Below are 16,491 nucleotides of genomic sequence, written 5' to 3' on the forward strand. Positions count from 1 at the left end.
ACAATCAGCAAAAGATATAATTTTAGCAGAGCGTGGTTTCGATCCACGGACCTCTGGGTTATGGGCCCAGCACGCTTCCACTGCGCCACTCTGCTGTGTGGGGGTGTTCTAGCTCTTCGTCACATCACGTGGGACACTTGGACAGTGTTGTCTGCGTGGCTTTCACACGCGTACATTTAATTGCGCAACATCTCCTACAGCTCTCAGCTTGACTTGTCTCGACTTTGCTCGACTGACGCTACGCTGACGCTTGCAGGCAGCGGCATTTACCACCATCACCTCGACATGCAGCTGCGAGATGCACAGGAATAACACTGCACTCCTCGATGCGGCGACATACGAAATCCACTGCCGAGCTGCGCGTTGGCAACTAACAAAATGCCGACAGTGCCAGGATCAGAAGCTGGAATCTTCCGATCCGTTGTCAGACGCGTTATCCCTTGCGCCATAGGGCCACGGACTGTGTCTCGTTCTACGAGACAAGTGCACCTCTCTAAGAAACGTGTTCTTCAGGGCTCTGCAAGCTCCCAAGGAAGGCACTTCTCGTCCAGCGGCGTGGTCGCGGTGCGCTTGCAGAGCTTGGACCTTGCCACATATCTGCGCCCGCTGTTCGACAGGTAGCAGGAGGCAAGGCGCGCGTTTTTCTGCGTTTTTTCGTTGACTAGAGGCAGTTGATGTGCATGTAAGCGTAGCATATGAAACACGAATAGCACGAAGCATTCGTAGTTAGGTGCCAAAGTCGCAGTGTGGCCGCAGGTGGCGATCGTATGTATTTGTGGCCACCACTGGTTTGCAGCAAAGTGAATATGGCTAATTGAGAGCGTTTGGCTGTAGCCCCAGTGGCGCAATTGGTTAGCGCACGGTACTTATAAGGCAGTAGCCGTGAGCAATGCCGGGGTTGTGAGTTCGAGCCTCACCTGGGGCATACTTTTATGTCGTAACAGCTGACAGCATCTGGAGGCTAGATTTCAGATGTATCAGCTACGCCAACAAGTTTAATGTGCATTATATGCGGTAGGTGCGTCTTCCTCGGTAGTATAGTGGTTAGTATCCCCGCCTGTCACGCGGGAGACCGGGGTTCGATTCCCCGCCGGGGAGGCGCGATTTTTATCTCACAAATCTGCTCGAGTGTTGCGCGTGTGGGGTGGAAGAGCATTAACTTTGCCATTAACTTGCTGCAAAATGCTACATCGTAGGAAGTAGTTCTCGCATTCCTCACACTTTCTAATTATGGGGTTCGCTGTTAATGCCGACTCTCCACGCGTAGTAATCGATCTCGACACAATCAGCAAAAGATATAATTTTAGCAGAGCGTGGTTTCGATCCACGGACCTCTGGGTTATGGGCCCAGCACGCTTCCACTGCGCCACTCTGCTGTGTGGGGGTGTTCTAGCTCTTCGTCACATCACGTGGGACACTTGGACAGTGTTGTCTGCGTGGCTTTCACACGCGTACATTTAATTGCGCAACATCTCCTACAGCTCTCAGCTTGACTTGTCTCGACTTTGCTCGACTGACGCTACGCTGACGCTTGCAGGCAGCGGCATTTACCACCATCACCTCGACATGCAGCTGCGAGATGCACAGGAATAACACTGCACTCCTCGATGCGGCGACATACGAAATCCACTGCCGAGCTGCGCGTTGGCAACTAACAAAATGCCGACAGTGCCAGGATCAGAAGCTGGAATCTTCCGATCCGTTGTCAGACGCGTTATCCCTTGCGCCATAGGGCCACGGACTGTGTCTCGTTCTACGAGACAAGTGCACCTCTCTAAGAAACGTGTTCTTCAGGGCTCTGCAAGCTCCCAAGGAAGGCACTTCTCGTCCAGCGGCGTGGTCGCGGTGCGCTTGCAGAGCTTGGACCTTGCCACATATCTGCGCCCGCTGTTCGACAGGTAGCAGGAGGCAAGGCGCGCGTTTTTCTGCGTTTTTTCGTTGACTAGAGGCAGTTGATGTGCATGTAAGCGTAGCATATGAAACACGAATAGCACGAAGCATTCGTAGTTAGGTGCCAAAGTCGCAGTGTGGCCGCAGGTGGCGATCGTATGTATTTGTGGCCACCACTGGTTTGCAGCAAAGTGAATATGGCTAATTGAGAGCGTTTGGCTGTAGCCCCAGTGGCGCAATTGGTTAGCGCACGGTACTTATAAGGCAGTAGCCGTGAGCAATGCCGGGGTTGTGAGTTCGAGCCTCACCTGGGGCATACTTTTATGTCGTAACAGCTGACAGCATCTGGAGGCTAGATTTCAGATGTATCAGCTACGCCAACAAGTTTAATGTGCATTATATGCGGTAGGTGCGTCTTCCTCGGTAGTATAGTGGTTAGTATCCCCGCCTGTCACGCGGGAGACCGGGGTTCGATTCCCCGCCGGGGAGGCGCGATTTTTATCTCACAAATCTGCTCGAGTGTTGCGCGTGTGGGGTGGAAGAGCATTAACTTTGCCATTAACTTGCTGCAAAATGCTACATCGTACGAAGTAGTTCTCGCATTCCTCACACTTTCTAATTATGGGGTTCGCTGTTAATGCCGACTCTCCACGCGTAGTAATCGATCTCGACACAATCAGCAAAAGATATAATTTTAGCAGAGCGTGGTTTCGATCCACGGACCTCTGGGTTATGGGCCCAGCACGCTTCCACTGCGCCACTCTGCTGTGTGGGGGTGTTCTAGCTCTTCGTCACATCACGTGGGACACTTGGACAGTGTTGTCTGCGTGGCTTTCACACGCGTACATTTAATTGCGCAACATCTCCTACAGCTCTCAGCTTGACTTGTCTCGACTTTGCTCGACTGACGCTACGCTGACGCTTGCAGGCAGCGGCATTTACCACCATCACCTCGACATGCAGCTGCGAGATGCACAGGAATAACACTGCACTCCTCGATGCGGCGACATACGAAATCCACTGCCGAGCTGCGCGTTGGCAACTAACAAAATGCCGACAGTGCCAGGATCAGAAGCTGGAATCTTCCGATCCGTTGTCAGACGCGTTATCCCTTGCGCCATAGGGCCACGGACTGTGTCTCGTTCTACGAGACAAGTGCACCTCTCTAAGAAACGTGTTCTTCAGGGCTCTGCAAGCTCCCAAGGAAGGCACTTCTCGTCCAGCGGCGTGGTCGCGGTGCGCTTGCAGAGCTTGGACCTTGCCACATATCTGCGCCCGCTGTTCGACAGGTAGCAGGAGGCAAGGCGCGCGTTTTTCTGCGTTTTTTCGTTGACTAGAGGCAGTTGATGTGCATGTAAGCGTAGCATATGAAACACGAATAGCACGAAGCATTCGTAGTTAGGTGCCAAAGTCGCAGTGTGGCCGCAGGTGGCGATCGTATGTATTTGTGGCCACCACTGGTTTGCAGCAAAGTGAATATGGCTAATTGAGAGCGTTTGGCTGTAGCCCCAGTGGCGCAATTGGTTAGCGCACGGTACTTATAAGGCAGTAGCCGTGAGCAATGCCGGGGTTGTGAGTTCGAGCCTCACCTGGGGCATACTTTTATGTCGTAACAGCTGACAGCATCTGGAGGCTAGATTTCAGATGTATCAGCTACGCCAACAAGTTTAATGTGCATTATATGCGGTAGGTGCGTCTTCCTCGGTAGTATAGTGGTTAGTATCCCCGCCTGTCACGCGGGAGACCGGGGTTCGATTCCCCGCCGGGGAGGCGCGATTTTTATCTCACAAATCTGCTCGAGTGTTGCGCGTGTGGGGTGGAAGAGCATTAACTTTGCCATTAACTTGCTGCAAAATGCTACATCGTAGGAAGTAGTTCTCGCATTCCTCACACTTTCTAATTATGGGGTTCGCTGTTAATGCCGACTCTCCACGCGTAGTAATCGATCTCGACACAATCAGCAAAAGATATAATTTTAGCAGAGCGTGGTTTCGATCCACGGACCTCTGGGTTATGGGCCCAGCACGCTTCCACTGCGCCACTCTGCTGTGTGGGGGTGTTCTAGCTCTTCGTCACATCACGTGGGACACTTGGACAGTGTTGTCTGCGTGGCTTTCACACGCGTACATTTAATTGCGCAACATCTCCTACAGCTCTCAGCTTGACTTGTCTCGACTTTGCTCGACTGACGCTACGCTGACGCTTGCAGGCAGCGGCATTTACCACCATCACCTCGACATGCAGCTGCGAGATGCACAGGAATAACACTGCACTCCTCGATGCGGCGACATACGAAATCCACTGCCGAGCTGCGCGTTGGCAACTAACAAAATGCCGACAGTGCCAGGATCAGAAGCTGGAATCTTCCGATCCGTTGTCAGACGCGTTATCCCTTGCGCCATAGGGCCACGGACTGTGTCTCGTTCTACGAGACAAGTGCACCTCTCTAAGAAACGTGTTCTTCAGGGCTCTGCAAGCTCCCAAGGAAGGCACTTCTCGTCCAGTGGCGTGGTCGCGGTGCGCTTGCAGAGCTTGGACCTTGCCACATATCTGCGCCCGCTGTTCGACAGGTAGCAGGAGGCAAGGCGCGCGTTTTTCTGCGTTTTTTCGTTGACTAGAGGCAGTTGATGTGCATGTAAGCGTAGCATATGAAACACGAATAGCACGAAGCATTCGTAGTTAGGTGCCAAAGTCGCAGTGTGGCCGCAGGTGGCGATCGTATGTATTTGTGGCCACCACTGGTTTGCAGCAAAGTGAATATGGCTAATTGAGAGCGTTTGGCTGTAGCCCCAGTGGCGCAATTGGTTAGCGCACGGTACTTATAAGGCAGTAGCCGTGAGCAATGCCGGGGTTGTGAGTTCGAGCCTCACCTGGGGCATACTTTTATGTCGTAACAGCTGACAGCATCTGGAGGCTAGATTTCAGATGTATCAGCTACGCCAACAAGTTTAATGTGCATTATATGCGGTAGGTGCGTCTTCCTCGGTAGTATAGTGGTTAGTATCCCCGCCTGTCACGCGGGAGACCGGGGTTCGATTCCCCGCCGGGGAGGCGCGATTTTTATCTCACAAATCTGCTCGAGTGTTGCGCGTGTGGGGTGGAAGAGCATTAACTTTGCCATTAACTTGCTGCAAAATGCTACATCGTAGGAAGTAGTTCTCGCATTCCTCACAGTTTCTAATTATGGGGTTCGCTGTTAATGCCGACTCTCCACGCGTAGTAATCGATCTCGACACAATCAGCAAAAGATATAATTTTAGCAGAGCGTGGTTTCGATCCACGGACCTCTGGGTTATGGGCCCAGCACGCTTCCACTGCGCCACTCTGCTGTGTGGGGGTGTTCTAGCTCTTCGTCACATCACGTGGGACACTTGGACAGTGTTGTCTGCGTGGCTTTCACACGCGTACATTTAATTGCGCAACATCTCCTACAGCTCTCAGCTTGACTTGTCTCGACTTTGCTCGACTGACGCTACGCTGACGCTTGCAGGCAGCGGCATTTACCACCATCACCTCGACATGCAGCTGCGAGATGCACAGGAATAACACTGCACTCCTCGATGCGGCGACATACGAAATCCACTGCCGAGCTGCGCGTTGGCAACTAACAAAATGCCGACAGTGCCAGGATCAGAAGCTGGAATCTTCCGATCCGTTGTCAGACGCGTTATCCCTTGCGCCATAGGGCCACGGACTGTGTCTCGTTCTACGAGACAAGTGCACCTCTCTAAGAAACGTGTTCTTCAAGGCTCTGCAAGCTCCCAAGGAAGGCACTTCTCGTCCAGCGGCGTGGTCGCGGTGCGCTTGCAGAGCTTGGACCTTGCCACATATCTGCGCCCGCTGTTCGACAGGTAGCAGGAGGCAAGGCGCGCGTTTTTCTGCGTTTTTTCGTTGACTAGAGGCAGTTGATGTGCATGTAAGCGTAGCATATGAAACACGAATAGCACGAAGCATTCGTAGTTAGGTGCCAAAGTCGCAGTGTGGCCGCAGGTGGCGATCGTATGTATTTGTGGCCACCACTGGTTTGCAGCAAAGTGAATATGGCTAATTGAGAGCGTTTGGCTGTAGCCCCAGTGGCGCAATTGGTTAGCGCACGGTACTTATAAGGCAGTAGCCGTGAGCAATGCCGGGGTTGTGAGTTCGAGCCTCACCTGGGGCATACTTTTATGTCGTAACAGCTGACAGCATCTGGAGGCTAGATTTCAGATGTATCAGCTACGCCAACAAGTTTAATGTGCATTATATGCGGTAGGTGCGTCTTCCTCGGTAGTATAGTGGTTAGTATCCCCGCCTGTCACGCGGGAGACCGGGGTTCGATTCCCCGCCGGGGAGGCGCGATTTTTATCTCACAAATCTGCTCGAGTGTTGCGCGTGTGGGGTGGAAGAGCATTAACTTTGCCATTAACTTGCTGCAAAATGCTACATCGTAGGAAGTAGTTCTCGCATTCCTCACACTTTCTAATTATGGGGTTCGCTGTTAATGCCGACTCTCCACGCGTAGTAATCGATCTCGACACAATCAGCAAAAGATATAATTTTAGCAGAGCGTGGTTTCGATCCACGGACCTCTGGGTTATGGGCCCAGCACGCTTCCACTGCGCCACTCTGCTGTGTGGGGGTGTTCTAGCTCTTCGTCACATCACGTGGGACACTTGGACAGTGTTGTCTGCGTGGCTTTCACACGCGTACATTTAATTGCGCAACATCTCCTACAGCTCTCAGCTTGACTTGTCTCGACTTTGCTCGACTGACGCTACGCTGACGCTTGCAGGCAGCGGCATTTACCACCATCACCTCGACATGCAGCTGCGAGATGCACAGGAATAACACTGCACTCCTCGATGCGGCGACATACGAAATCCACTGCCGAGCTGCGCGTTGGCAACTAACAAAATGCCGACAGTGCCAGGATCAGAAGCTGGAATCTTCCGATCCGTTGTCAGACGCGTTATCCCTTGCGCCATAGGGCCACGGACTGTGTCTCGTTCTACGAGACAAGTGCACCTCTCTAAGAAACGTGTTCTTCAGGGCTCTGCAAGCTCCCAAGGAAGGCACTTCTCGTCCAGCGGCGTGGTCGCGGTGCGCTTGCAGAGCTTGGACCTTGCCACATATCTGCGCCCGCTGTTCGACAGGTAGCAGGAGGCAAGGCGCGCGTTTTTCTGCGTTTTTTCGTTGACTAGAGGCAGTTGATGTGCATGTAAGCGTAGCATATGAAACACGAATAGCACGAAGCATTCGTAGTTAGGTGCCAAAGTCGCAGTGTGGCCGCAGGTGGCGATCGTATGTATTTGTGGCCACCACTGGTTTGCAGCAAAGTGAATATGGCTAATTGAGAGCGTTTGGCTGTAGCCCCAGTGGCGCAATTGGTTAGCGCACGGTACTTATAAGGCAGTAGCCGTGAGCAATGCCGGGGTTGTGAGTTCGAGCCTCACCTGGGGCATACTTTTATGTCGTAACAGCATCTGGAGGCTAGATTTCAGATGTATCAGCTACGCCAACAAGTTTAATGTGCATTATATGCGGTAGGTGCGTCTTCCTCGGTAGTATAGTGGTTAGTATCCCCGCCTGTCACGCGGGAGACCGGGGTTCGATTCCCCGCCGGGGAGGCGCGATTTTTATCTCACAAATCTGCTCGAGTGTTGCGCGTGTGGGGTGGAAGAGCATTAACTTTGCCATTAACTTGCTGCAAAATGCTACATCGTAGGAAGTAGTTCTCGCATTCCTCACACTTTCTAATTATGGGGTTCGCTGTTAATGCCGACTCTCCACGCGTAGTAATCGATCTCGACACAATCAGCAAAAGATATAATTTTAGCAGAGCGTGGTTTCGATCCACGGACCTCTGGGTTATGGGCCCAGCACGCTTCCACTGCGCCACTCTGCTGTGTGGGGGTGTTCTAGCTCTTCGTCACATCACGTGGGACACTTGGACAGTGTTGTCTGCGTGGCTTTCACACGCGTACATTTAATTGCGCAACATCTCCTACAGCTCTCAGCTTGACTTGTCTCGACTTTGCTCGACTGACGCTACGCTGACGCTTGCAGGCAGCGGCATTTACCACCATCACCTCGACATGCAGCTGCGAGATGCACAGGAATAACACTGCACTCCTCGATGCGGCGACATACGAAATCCACTGCCGAGCTGCGCGTTGGCAACTAACAAAATGCCGACAGTGCCAGGATCAGAAGCTGGAATCTTCCGATCCGTTGTCAGACGCGTTATCCCTTGCGCCATAGGGCCACGGACTGTGTCTCGTTCTACGAGACAAGTGCACCTCTCTAAGAAACGTGTTCTTCAGGGCTCTGCAATCTCCCAAGGAAGGCACTTCTCGTCCAGCGGCGTGGTCGCGGTGCGCTTGCAGAGCTTGGACCTTGCCACATATCTGCGCCCGCTGTTCGACAGGTAGCAGGAGGCAAGGCGCGCGTTTTTCTGCGTTTTTTCGTTGACTAGAGGCAGTTGATGTGCATGTAAGCGTAGCATATGAAACACGAATAGCACGAAGCATTCGTAGTTAGGTGCCAAAGTCGCAGTGTGGCCGCAGGTGGCGATCGTATGTATTTGTGGCCACCACTGGTTTGCAGCAAAGTGAATATGGCTAATTGAGAGCGTTTGGCTGTAGCCCCAGTGGCGCAATTGGTTAGCGCACGGTACTTATAAGGCAGTAGCCGTGAGCAATGCCGGGGTTGTGAGTTCGAGCCTCACCTGGGGCATACTTTTATGTCGTAACAGCTGACAGCATCTGGAGGCTAGATTTCAGATGTATCAGCTACGCCAACAAGTTTAATGTGCATTATATGCGGTAGGTGCGTCTTCCTCGGTAGTATAGTGGTTAGTATCCCCGCCTGTTACGCGGGAGACCGGGGTTCGATTCCCCGCCGGGGAGGCGCGATTTTTATCTCACAAATCTGCTCGAGTGTTGCGCGTGTGGGGTGGAAGAGCATTAACTTTGCCATTAACTTGCTGCAAAATGCTACATCGTAGGAAGTAGTTCTCGCATTCCTCACACTTTCTAATTATGGGGTTCGCTGTTAATGCCGACTCTCCACGCGTAGTAATCGATCTCGACACAATCAGCAAAAGATATAATTTTAGCAGAGCGTGGTTTCGATCCACGGACCTCTGGGTTATGGGCCCAGCACGCTTCCACTGCGCCACTCTGCTGTGTGGGGGTGTTCTAGCTCTTCGTCACATCACGTGGGACACTTGGACAGTGTTGTCTGCGTGGCTTTCACACGCGTACATTTAATTGCGCAACATCTCCTACAGCTCTCAGCTTGACTTGTCTCGACTTTGCTCGACTGACGCTACGCTGACGCTTGCAGGCAGCGGCATTTACCACCATCACCTCGACATGCAGCTGCGAGATGCACAGGAATAACACTGCACTCCTCGATGCGGCGACATACGAAATCCACTGCCGAGCTGCGCGTTGGCAACTAACAAAATGCCGACAGTGCCAGGATCAGAAGCTGGAATCTTCCGATCCGTTGTCAGACGCGTTATCCCTTGCGCCATAGGGCCACGGACTGTGTCTCGTTCTACGAGACAAGTGCACCTCTCTAAGAAACGTGTTCTTCAGGGCTCTGCAAGCTCCCAAGGAAGGCACTTCTCGTCCAGCGGCGTGGTCGCGGTGCGCTTGCAGAGCTTGGACCTTGCCACATATCTGCGCCCGCTGTTCGACAGGTAGCAGGAGGCAAGGCGCGCGTTTTTCTGCGTTTTTTCGTTGACTAGAGGCAGTTGATGTGCATGTAAGCGTAGCATATGAAACACGAATAGCACGAAGCATTCGTAGTTAGGTGCCAAAGTCGCAGTGTGGCCGCAGGTGGCGATCGTATGTATTTGTGGCCACCACTGGTTTGCAGCAAAGTGAATATGGCTAATTGAGAGCGTTTGGCTGTAGCCCCAGTGGCGCAATTGGTTAGCGCACGGTACTTATAAGGCAGTAGCCGTGAGCAATGCCGGGGTTGTGAGTTCGAGCCTCACCTGGGGCATACTTTTATGTCGTAACAGCTGACAGCATCTGGAGGCTAGATTTCAGATGTATCAGCTACGCCAACAAGTTTAATGTGCATTATATGCGGTAGGTGCGTCTTCCTCGGTAGTATAGTGGTTAGTATCCCCGCCTGTCACGCGGGAGACCGGGGTTCGATTCCCCGCCGGGGAGGCGCGATTTTTATCTCACAAATCTGCTCGAGTGTTGCGCGTGTGGGGTGGAAGAGCATTAACTTTGCCATTAACTTGCTGCAAAATGCTACATCGTTGGAAGTAGTTCTCGCATTCCTCACACTTTCTAATTATGGGGTTCGCTGTTAATGCCGACTCTCCACGCGTAGTAATCGATCTCGACACAATCAGCAAAAGATATAATTTTAGCAGAGCGTGGTTTCGATCCACGGACCTCTGGGTTATGGGCCCAGCACGCTTCCACTGCGCCACTCTGCTGTGTGGGGGTGTTCTAGCTCTTCGTCACATCACGTGGGACACTTGGACAGTGTTGTCTGCGTGGCTTTCACACGCGTACATTTAATTGCGCAACATCTCCTACAGCTCTCAGCTTGACTTGTCTCGACTTTGCTCGACTGACGCTACGCTGACGCTTGCAGGCAGCGGCATTTACCACCATCACCTCGACATGCAGCTGCGAGATGCACAGGAATAACACTGCACTCCTCGATGCGGCGACATACGAAATCCACTGCCGAGCTCCGCGTTGGCAACTAACAAAATGCCGACAGTGCCAGGATCAGAAGCTGGAATCTTCCGATCCGTTGTCAGACGCGTTATCCCTTGCGCCATAGGGCCACAGACTGTGTCTCGTTCTACGAGACAAGTGCACCTCTCTAAGAAACGTGTTCTTCAGGGCTCTGCAAGCTCCCAAGGAAGGCACTTCTCGTCCAGCGGCGTGGTCGCGGTGCGCTTGCAGAGCTTGGACCTTGCCACATATCTGCGCCCGCTGTTCGACAGGTAGCAGGAGGCAAGGCGCGCGTTTTTCTGCGTTTTTTCGTTGACTAGAGGCAGTTGATGTGCATGTAAGCGTAGCATATGAAACACGAATAGCACGAAGCATTCGTAGTTAGGTGCCAAAGTCGCAGTGTGGCCGCAGGTGGCGATCGTATGTATTTGTGGCCACCACTGGTTTGCAGCAAAGTGAATATGGCTAATTGAGAGCGTTTGGCTGTAGTCCCAGTGGCGCAATTGGTTAGCGCACGGTACTTATAAGGCAGTAGCCGTGAGCAATGCCGGGGTTGTAATTCGAGCCTCACCTGGGGCATACTTTTATGTCGTAACAGCTGACAGCATCTGGAGGCTAGATTTCAGATGTATCAGCTACGCCAACAAGTTTAATGTGCATTATATGCGGTAGGTGCGTCTTCCTCGGTAGTATAGTGGTTAGTATCCCCGCCTGTCACGCGGGAGACCGGGGTTCGATTCCCCGCCGGGGAGGCGCGATTTTTATCTCACAAATCTGCTCGAGTGTTGCGCGTGTGGGGTGGAAGAGCATTAACTTTGCCATTAACTTGCTGCAAAATGCTACATCGTACGAAGTAGTTCTCGCATTCCTCACACTTTCTAATTATGGGGTTCGCTGTTAATGCCGACTCTCCACGCGTAGTAATCGATCTCGACACAATCAGCAAAAGATATAATTTTAGCAGAGCGTGGTTTCGATCCACGGACCTCTGGGTTATGGGCCCAGCACGCTTCCACTGCGCCACTCTGCTGTGTGGGGGTGTTCTAGCTCTTCGTCACATCACGTGGGACACTTGGACAGTGTTGTCTGCGTGGCTTTCACACGCGTACATTTAATTGCGCAACATCTCCTACAGCTCTCAGCTTGACTTGTCTCGACTTTGCTCGACTGACGCTACGCTGACGCTTGCAGGCAGCGGCATTTACCACCATCACCTCGACATGCAGCTGCGAGATGCACAGGAATAACACTGCACTCCTCGATGCGGCGACATACGAAATCCACTGCCGAGCTGCGCGTTGGCAACTAACAAAATGCCGACAGTGCCAGGATCAGAAGCTGGAATCTTCCGATCCGTTGTCAGACGCGTTATCCCTTGCGCCATAGGGCCACGGACTGTGTCTCGTTCTACGAGACAAGTGCACCTCTCTAAGAAACGTGTTCTTCAGGGCTCTGCAAGCTCCCAAGGAAGGCACTTCTCGTCCAGCGGCGTGGTCGCGGTGCGCTTGCAGAGCTTGGACCTTGCCACATATCTGCGCCCGCTGTTCGACAGGTAGCAGGAGGCAAGGCGCGCGTTTTTCTGCGTTTTTTCGTTGACTAGAGGCAGTTGATGTGCATGTAAGCGTAGCATATGAAACACGAATAGCACGAAGCATTCGTAGTTAGGTGCCAAAGTCGCAGTGTGGCCGCAGGTGGCGATCGTATGTATTTGTGGCCACCACTGGTTTGCAGCAAAGTGAATATGGCTAATTGAGAGCGTTTGGCTGTAGCCCCAGTGGCGCAATTGGTTAGCGCACGGTACTTATAAGGCAGTAGCCGTGAGCAATGCCGGGGTTGTGAGTTCGAGCCTCACCTGGGGCATACTTTTATGTCGTAACAGCTGACAGCATCTGGAGGCTAGATTTCAGATGTATCAGCTACGCCAACAAGTTTAATGTGCATTATATGCGGTAGGTGCGTCTTCCTCGGTAGTATAGTGGTTAGTATCCCCGCCTGTCACGCGGGAGACCGGGGTTCGATTCCCCGCCGGGGAGGCGCGATTTTTATCTCACAAATCTGCTCGAGTGTTGCGCGTGTGGGGTGGAAGAGCATTAACTTTGCCATTAACTTGCTGCAAAATGCTACATCGTAGGAAGTAGTTCTCGCATTCCTCACACTTTCTAATTATGGGGTTCGCTGTTAATGCCGACTCTCCACGCGTAGTAATCGATCTCGACACAATCAGCAAAAGATATAATTTTAGCAGAGCGTGGTTTCGATCCACGGACCTCTGGGTTATGGGCCCAGCACGCTTCCACTGCGCCACTCTGCTGTGTGGGGGTGTTCTAGCTCTTCGTCACATCACGTGGGACACTTGGACAGTGTTGTCTGCGTGGCTTTCACACGCGTACATTTAATTGCGCAACATCTCCTACAGCTCTCAGCTTGACTTGTCTCGACTTTGCTCGACTGACGCTACGCTGACGCTTGCAGGCAGCGGCATTTACCACCATCACCTCGACATGCAGCTGCGAGATGCACAGGAATAACACTGCACTCCTCGATGCGGCGACATACGAAATCCACTGCCGAGCTGCGCGTTGGCAACTAACAAAATGCCGACAGTGCCAGGATCAGAAGCTGGAATCTTCCGATCCGTTGTCAGACGCGTTATCCCTTGCGCCATAGGGCCACGGACTGTGTCTCGTTCTACGAGACAAGTGCACCTCTCTAAGAAACGTGTTCTTCAGGGCTCTGCAAGCTCCCAAGGAAGGCACTTCTCGTCCAGCGGCGTGGTCGCGGTGCGCTTGCAGAGCTTGGACCTTGCCACATATCTGCGCCCGCTGTTCGACAGGTAGCAGGAGGCAAGGCGCGCGTTTTTCTGCGTTTTTTCGTTGACTAGAGGCAGTTGATGTGCATGTAAGCGTAGCATATGAAACACGAATAGCACGAAGCATTCGTAGTTAGGTGCCAAAGTCGCAGTGTGGCCGCAGGTGGCGATCGTATGTATTTGTGGCCACCACTGGTTTGCAGCAAAGTGAATATGGCTAATTGAGAGCGTTTGGCTGTAGCCCCAGTGGCGCAATTGGTTAGCGCACGGTACTTATAAGGCAGTAGCCGTGAGCAATGCCGGGGTTGTGAGTTCGAGCCTCACCTGGGGCATACTTTTATGTCGTAACAGCTGACAGCATCTGGAGGCTAGATTTCAGATGTATCAGCTACGCCAACAAGTTTAATGTGCATTATATGCGGTAGGTGCGTCTTCCTCGGTAGTATAGTGGTTAGTATCCCCGCCTGTCACGCGGGAGACCGGGGTTCGATTCCCCGCCGGGGAGGCGCGATTTTTATCTCACAAATCTGCTCGAGTGTTGCGCGTGTGGGGTGGAAGAGCATTAACTTTGCCATTAACTTGCTGCAAAATGCTACATCGTTGGAAGTAGTTCTCGCATTCCTCACACTTTCTAATTATGGGGTTCGCTGTTAATGCCGACTCTCCACGCGTAGTAATCGATCTCGACACAATCAGCAAAAGATATAATTTTAGCAGAGCGTGGTTTCGATCCACGGACCTCTGGGTTATGGGCCCAGCACGCTTCCACTGCGCCACTCTGCTGTGTGGGGGTGTTCTAGCTCTTCGTCACATCACGTGGGACACTTGGACAGTGTTGTCTGCGTGGCTTTCACACGCGTACATTTAATTGCGCAACATCTCCTACAGCTCTCAGCTTGACTTGTCTCGACTTTGCTCGACTGACGCTACGCTGACGCTTGCAGGCAGCGGCATTTACCACCATCACCTCGACATGCAGCTGCGAGATGCACAGGAATAACACTGCACTCCTCGATGCGGCGACATACGAAATCCACTGCCGAGCTCCGCGTTGGCAACTAACAAAATGCCGACAGTGCCAGGATCAGAAGCTGGAATCTTCCGATCCGTTGTCAGACGCGTTATCCCTTGCGCCATAGGGCCACAGACTGTGTCTCGTTCTACGAGACAAGTGCACCTCTCTAAGAAACGTGTTCTTCAGGGCTCTGCAAGCTCCCAAGGAAGGCACTTCTCGTCCAGCGGCGTGGTCGCGGTGCGCTTGCAGAGCTTGGACCTTGCCACATATCTGCGCCCGCTGTTCGACAGGTAGCAGGAGGCAAGGCGCGCGTTTTTCTGCGTTTTTTCGTTGACTAGAGGCAGTTGATGTGCATGTAAGCGTAGCATATGAAACACGAATAGCACGAAGCATTCGTAGTTAGGTGCCAAAGTCGCAGTGTGGCCGCAGGTGGCGATCGTATGTATTTGTGGCCACCACTGGTTTGCAGCAAAGTGAATATGGCTAATTGAGAGCGTTTGGCTGTAGTCCCAGTGGCGCAATTGGTTAGCGCACGGTACTTATAAGGCAGTAGCCGTGAGCAATGCCGGGGTTGTAATTCGAGCCTCACCTGGGGCATACTTTTATGTCGTAACAGCTGACAGCATCTGGAGGCTAGATTTCAGATGTATCAGCTACGCCAACAAGTTTAATGTGCATTATATGCGGTAGGTGCGTCTTCCTCGGTAGTATAGTGGTTAGTATCCCCGCCTGTCACGCGGGAGACCGGGGTTCGATTCCCCGCCGGGGAGGCGCGACTTTTATCTCACAAATCTGCTCGAGTGTTGCGCGTGTGGGGTGGAAGAGCATTAACTTTGCCATTAACTTGCTGCAAAATGCTACATCGTAGGAAGTAGTTCTCGCATTCCTCACACTTTCTAATTATGGGGTTCGCTGTTAATGCCGACTCTCCACGCGTAGTAATCGATCTCGACACAATCAGCAAAAGATATAATTTTAGCAGAGCGTGGTTTCGATCCACGGACCTCTGGGTTATGGGCCCAGCACGCTTCCACTGCGCCACTCTGCTGTGTGGGGGTGTTCTAGCTCTTCGTCACATCACGTGGGACACTTGGACAGTGTTGTCTGCGTGGCTTTCACACGCGTACATTTAATTGCGCAACATCTCCTACAGCTCTCAGCTTGACTTGTCTCGACTTTGCTCGACTGACGCTACGCTGACGCTTGCAGGCAGCGGCATTTACCACCATCACCTCGACATGCAGCTGCGAGATGCACAGGAATAACACTGCACTCCTCGATGCGGCGACATACGAAATCCACTGCCGAGCTGCGCGTTGGCAACTAACAAAATGCCGACAGTGCCAGGATCAGAAGCTGGAATCTTCCGATCCGTTGTCAGACGCGTTATCCCTTGCGCCATAGGGCCACGGACTGTGTCTCGTTCTACGAGACAAGTGCACCTCTCTAAGAAACGTGTTCTTCAGGGCTCTGCAAGCTCCCAAGGAAGGCACTTCTCGTCCAGCGGCGTGGTCGCGGTGCGCTTGCAGAGCTTGGACCTTGCCACATATCTGCGCCCGCTGTTCGACAGGTAGCAGGAGGCAAGGCGCGCGTTTTTCTGCGTTTTTTCGTTGACTAGAGGCAGTTGATGTGCATGTAAGCGTAGCATATGAAACACGAATAGCACGAAGCATTCGTAGTTAGGTGCCAAAGTCGCAGTGTGGCCGCAGGTGGCGATCGTATGTATTTGTGGCCACCACTGGTTTGCAGCAAAGTGAATATGGCTAATTGAGAGCGTTTGGCTGTAGCCCCAGTGGCGCAATTGGTTAGCGCACGGTACTTATAAGGCAGTAGCCGTGAGCAATGCCGGGGTTGTGAGTTCGAGCCTCACCTGGGGCATACTTTTATGTCGTAACAGCTGACAGCATCTGGAGGCTAGATTTCAGATGTATCAGCTACGCCAACAAGTTTAATGTGCATTATATGCGGTAGGTGCGTCTTCCTCGGTAGTATAGTGGTTAGTATCCCCGCCTGTCACGCGGGAGACCGGGGTTCGATTCCCCGCCTTGGAGGCGCGATTTTTATCTCACAAATCTGCTCGA

At 52.6% G+C, this 16,491-nt stretch overlaps 36 non-coding genes across 36 annotated transcripts; 23 read left to right on the forward strand and 13 right to left on the reverse strand.

Annotated features, from left to right (window-relative positions):
• Nucleotides 1–23: 23 nt before the first annotated feature.
• Nucleotides 24–95, reverse strand: Trnam-cau (transfer RNA methionine (anticodon CAU)). The gene has a single exon. It is a non-coding gene; the product is annotated as a tRNA-Met (tRNA).
• A 738-nt stretch (nucleotides 96–833) lies between these two features.
• Nucleotides 834–925, forward strand: Trnai-uau (transfer RNA isoleucine (anticodon UAU)). The gene is given in 2 exon segments: nucleotides 834–871; nucleotides 890–925. It is a non-coding gene; the product is annotated as a tRNA-Ile (tRNA).
• A 101-nt stretch (nucleotides 926–1,026) lies between these two features.
• Nucleotides 1,027–1,098, forward strand: Trnad-guc (transfer RNA aspartic acid (anticodon GUC)). Its single transcript has one exon. It is a non-coding gene; the product is annotated as a tRNA-Asp (tRNA).
• A 206-nt stretch (nucleotides 1,099–1,304) lies between these two features.
• Nucleotides 1,305–1,376, reverse strand: Trnam-cau (transfer RNA methionine (anticodon CAU)). Its single transcript has one exon. It is a non-coding gene; the product is annotated as a tRNA-Met (tRNA).
• A 738-nt stretch (nucleotides 1,377–2,114) lies between these two features.
• Trnai-uau (transfer RNA isoleucine (anticodon UAU)) lies at nucleotides 2,115–2,206 on the forward strand. The gene is given in 2 exon segments: nucleotides 2,115–2,152; nucleotides 2,171–2,206. It is a non-coding gene; the product is annotated as a tRNA-Ile (tRNA).
• Nucleotides 2,207–2,307: 101 nt separating this feature from the next.
• Nucleotides 2,308–2,379, forward strand: Trnad-guc (transfer RNA aspartic acid (anticodon GUC)). Its single transcript has one exon. It is a non-coding gene; the product is annotated as a tRNA-Asp (tRNA).
• A 206-nt stretch (nucleotides 2,380–2,585) lies between these two features.
• On the reverse strand, nucleotides 2,586–2,657 carry Trnam-cau (transfer RNA methionine (anticodon CAU)). Its single transcript has one exon. It is a non-coding gene; the product is annotated as a tRNA-Met (tRNA).
• Nucleotides 2,658–3,395: 738 nt separating this feature from the next.
• On the forward strand, nucleotides 3,396–3,487 carry Trnai-uau (transfer RNA isoleucine (anticodon UAU)). Its single transcript is given in 2 exon segments — nucleotides 3,396–3,433; nucleotides 3,452–3,487. It is a non-coding gene; the product is annotated as a tRNA-Ile (tRNA).
• A 101-nt stretch (nucleotides 3,488–3,588) lies between these two features.
• On the forward strand, nucleotides 3,589–3,660 carry Trnad-guc (transfer RNA aspartic acid (anticodon GUC)). The gene has a single exon. It is a non-coding gene; the product is annotated as a tRNA-Asp (tRNA).
• A 206-nt stretch (nucleotides 3,661–3,866) lies between these two features.
• On the reverse strand, nucleotides 3,867–3,938 carry Trnam-cau (transfer RNA methionine (anticodon CAU)). The gene has a single exon. It is a non-coding gene; the product is annotated as a tRNA-Met (tRNA).
• Nucleotides 3,939–4,676: 738 nt separating this feature from the next.
• Trnai-uau (transfer RNA isoleucine (anticodon UAU)) lies at nucleotides 4,677–4,768 on the forward strand. The gene is given in 2 exon segments: nucleotides 4,677–4,714; nucleotides 4,733–4,768. It is a non-coding gene; the product is annotated as a tRNA-Ile (tRNA).
• Nucleotides 4,769–4,869: 101 nt separating this feature from the next.
• Trnad-guc (transfer RNA aspartic acid (anticodon GUC)) lies at nucleotides 4,870–4,941 on the forward strand. Its single transcript has one exon. It is a non-coding gene; the product is annotated as a tRNA-Asp (tRNA).
• A 206-nt stretch (nucleotides 4,942–5,147) lies between these two features.
• Nucleotides 5,148–5,219, reverse strand: Trnam-cau (transfer RNA methionine (anticodon CAU)). Its single transcript has one exon. It is a non-coding gene; the product is annotated as a tRNA-Met (tRNA).
• A 738-nt stretch (nucleotides 5,220–5,957) lies between these two features.
• Trnai-uau (transfer RNA isoleucine (anticodon UAU)) lies at nucleotides 5,958–6,049 on the forward strand. Its single transcript is given in 2 exon segments — nucleotides 5,958–5,995; nucleotides 6,014–6,049. It is a non-coding gene; the product is annotated as a tRNA-Ile (tRNA).
• A 101-nt stretch (nucleotides 6,050–6,150) lies between these two features.
• Nucleotides 6,151–6,222, forward strand: Trnad-guc (transfer RNA aspartic acid (anticodon GUC)). The gene has a single exon. It is a non-coding gene; the product is annotated as a tRNA-Asp (tRNA).
• Nucleotides 6,223–6,428: 206 nt separating this feature from the next.
• Trnam-cau (transfer RNA methionine (anticodon CAU)) lies at nucleotides 6,429–6,500 on the reverse strand. The gene has a single exon. It is a non-coding gene; the product is annotated as a tRNA-Met (tRNA).
• Nucleotides 6,501–7,238: 738 nt separating this feature from the next.
• Trnai-uau (transfer RNA isoleucine (anticodon UAU)) lies at nucleotides 7,239–7,330 on the forward strand. Its single transcript is given in 2 exon segments — nucleotides 7,239–7,276; nucleotides 7,295–7,330. It is a non-coding gene; the product is annotated as a tRNA-Ile (tRNA).
• Nucleotides 7,331–7,424: 94 nt separating this feature from the next.
• Trnad-guc (transfer RNA aspartic acid (anticodon GUC)) lies at nucleotides 7,425–7,496 on the forward strand. The gene has a single exon. It is a non-coding gene; the product is annotated as a tRNA-Asp (tRNA).
• A 206-nt stretch (nucleotides 7,497–7,702) lies between these two features.
• Trnam-cau (transfer RNA methionine (anticodon CAU)) lies at nucleotides 7,703–7,774 on the reverse strand. The gene has a single exon. It is a non-coding gene; the product is annotated as a tRNA-Met (tRNA).
• Nucleotides 7,775–8,512: 738 nt separating this feature from the next.
• Nucleotides 8,513–8,604, forward strand: Trnai-uau (transfer RNA isoleucine (anticodon UAU)). Its single transcript is given in 2 exon segments — nucleotides 8,513–8,550; nucleotides 8,569–8,604. It is a non-coding gene; the product is annotated as a tRNA-Ile (tRNA).
• Nucleotides 8,605–8,705: 101 nt separating this feature from the next.
• Nucleotides 8,706–8,777, forward strand: Trnan-guu (transfer RNA asparagine (anticodon GUU)). Its single transcript has one exon. It is a non-coding gene; the product is annotated as a tRNA-Asn (tRNA).
• A 206-nt stretch (nucleotides 8,778–8,983) lies between these two features.
• Nucleotides 8,984–9,055, reverse strand: Trnam-cau (transfer RNA methionine (anticodon CAU)). Its single transcript has one exon. It is a non-coding gene; the product is annotated as a tRNA-Met (tRNA).
• Nucleotides 9,056–9,793: 738 nt separating this feature from the next.
• On the forward strand, nucleotides 9,794–9,885 carry Trnai-uau (transfer RNA isoleucine (anticodon UAU)). Its single transcript is given in 2 exon segments — nucleotides 9,794–9,831; nucleotides 9,850–9,885. It is a non-coding gene; the product is annotated as a tRNA-Ile (tRNA).
• A 101-nt stretch (nucleotides 9,886–9,986) lies between these two features.
• Trnad-guc (transfer RNA aspartic acid (anticodon GUC)) lies at nucleotides 9,987–10,058 on the forward strand. The gene has a single exon. It is a non-coding gene; the product is annotated as a tRNA-Asp (tRNA).
• A 206-nt stretch (nucleotides 10,059–10,264) lies between these two features.
• Nucleotides 10,265–10,336, reverse strand: Trnam-cau (transfer RNA methionine (anticodon CAU)). The gene has a single exon. It is a non-coding gene; the product is annotated as a tRNA-Met (tRNA).
• A 930-nt stretch (nucleotides 10,337–11,266) lies between these two features.
• Trnad-guc (transfer RNA aspartic acid (anticodon GUC)) lies at nucleotides 11,267–11,338 on the forward strand. The gene has a single exon. It is a non-coding gene; the product is annotated as a tRNA-Asp (tRNA).
• A 206-nt stretch (nucleotides 11,339–11,544) lies between these two features.
• Trnam-cau (transfer RNA methionine (anticodon CAU)) lies at nucleotides 11,545–11,616 on the reverse strand. The gene has a single exon. It is a non-coding gene; the product is annotated as a tRNA-Met (tRNA).
• A 738-nt stretch (nucleotides 11,617–12,354) lies between these two features.
• Trnai-uau (transfer RNA isoleucine (anticodon UAU)) lies at nucleotides 12,355–12,446 on the forward strand. Its single transcript is given in 2 exon segments — nucleotides 12,355–12,392; nucleotides 12,411–12,446. It is a non-coding gene; the product is annotated as a tRNA-Ile (tRNA).
• Nucleotides 12,447–12,547: 101 nt separating this feature from the next.
• Nucleotides 12,548–12,619, forward strand: Trnad-guc (transfer RNA aspartic acid (anticodon GUC)). The gene has a single exon. It is a non-coding gene; the product is annotated as a tRNA-Asp (tRNA).
• A 206-nt stretch (nucleotides 12,620–12,825) lies between these two features.
• On the reverse strand, nucleotides 12,826–12,897 carry Trnam-cau (transfer RNA methionine (anticodon CAU)). Its single transcript has one exon. It is a non-coding gene; the product is annotated as a tRNA-Met (tRNA).
• Nucleotides 12,898–13,635: 738 nt separating this feature from the next.
• Nucleotides 13,636–13,727, forward strand: Trnai-uau (transfer RNA isoleucine (anticodon UAU)). The gene is given in 2 exon segments: nucleotides 13,636–13,673; nucleotides 13,692–13,727. It is a non-coding gene; the product is annotated as a tRNA-Ile (tRNA).
• A 101-nt stretch (nucleotides 13,728–13,828) lies between these two features.
• Nucleotides 13,829–13,900, forward strand: Trnad-guc (transfer RNA aspartic acid (anticodon GUC)). The gene has a single exon. It is a non-coding gene; the product is annotated as a tRNA-Asp (tRNA).
• Nucleotides 13,901–14,106: 206 nt separating this feature from the next.
• On the reverse strand, nucleotides 14,107–14,178 carry Trnam-cau (transfer RNA methionine (anticodon CAU)). Its single transcript has one exon. It is a non-coding gene; the product is annotated as a tRNA-Met (tRNA).
• Nucleotides 14,179–15,108: 930 nt separating this feature from the next.
• Nucleotides 15,109–15,180, forward strand: Trnad-guc (transfer RNA aspartic acid (anticodon GUC)). Its single transcript has one exon. It is a non-coding gene; the product is annotated as a tRNA-Asp (tRNA).
• A 206-nt stretch (nucleotides 15,181–15,386) lies between these two features.
• Nucleotides 15,387–15,458, reverse strand: Trnam-cau (transfer RNA methionine (anticodon CAU)). The gene has a single exon. It is a non-coding gene; the product is annotated as a tRNA-Met (tRNA).
• Nucleotides 15,459–16,196: 738 nt separating this feature from the next.
• Nucleotides 16,197–16,288, forward strand: Trnai-uau (transfer RNA isoleucine (anticodon UAU)). The gene is given in 2 exon segments: nucleotides 16,197–16,234; nucleotides 16,253–16,288. It is a non-coding gene; the product is annotated as a tRNA-Ile (tRNA).
• Nucleotides 16,289–16,491: the final 203 nt, after the last annotated feature.

This window comes from Schistocerca gregaria, chromosome 8 (assembly GCF_023897955.1).
Source record: "Schistocerca gregaria isolate iqSchGreg1 chromosome 8, iqSchGreg1.2, whole genome shotgun sequence".
Lineage (NCBI taxonomy): Eukaryota > Metazoa > Arthropoda > Insecta > Orthoptera > Acrididae > Schistocerca > Schistocerca gregaria.